Genomic DNA, 380 nt, shown 5'->3' with positions numbered 1-380 from the left:
AACGTCGCCTGCGCGCCCCGATAACCTGTGTAGTCCATAACGTCGCCTGCGCGCCCCGATAACCTGAGTAGTCCATAACGTCGCCTGCGCGCCCCAATAACCTGTGTAGTCCATAATGTTTGTATGTACTTCCTTCTGAGACACGGTATAAAAGGTTCTGCTTCCCTTTGTTCCGGGAGCCTGATTTGAGGTATACGCCTCCTTCCTCCTTGCCTGGGTGCTTGCAATAAACGCCCTTCCTCCCGCCTCACCTCAGTGTGTCTTTATTGACGAGAAGCCGCACTGAGCAGGACCTGCTGTGGGCAACACCGGGAGCCCCTTGAGCGTCTCTTGGACACTTGGGGCTTGCACTGCCGGCGTCCCCCCTCCCCCCCGACTCC

This window comes from Trichechus manatus, unplaced genomic scaffold, assembly GCF_000243295.1.
Source record: "Trichechus manatus latirostris isolate Lorelei unplaced genomic scaffold, TriManLat1.0 scaffold00111, whole genome shotgun sequence".
NCBI classification, from domain to species: Eukaryota; Metazoa; Chordata; class Mammalia; order Sirenia; family Trichechidae; genus Trichechus; species Trichechus manatus.
Note: the sequence above shows the minus strand (reverse complement) of the source record.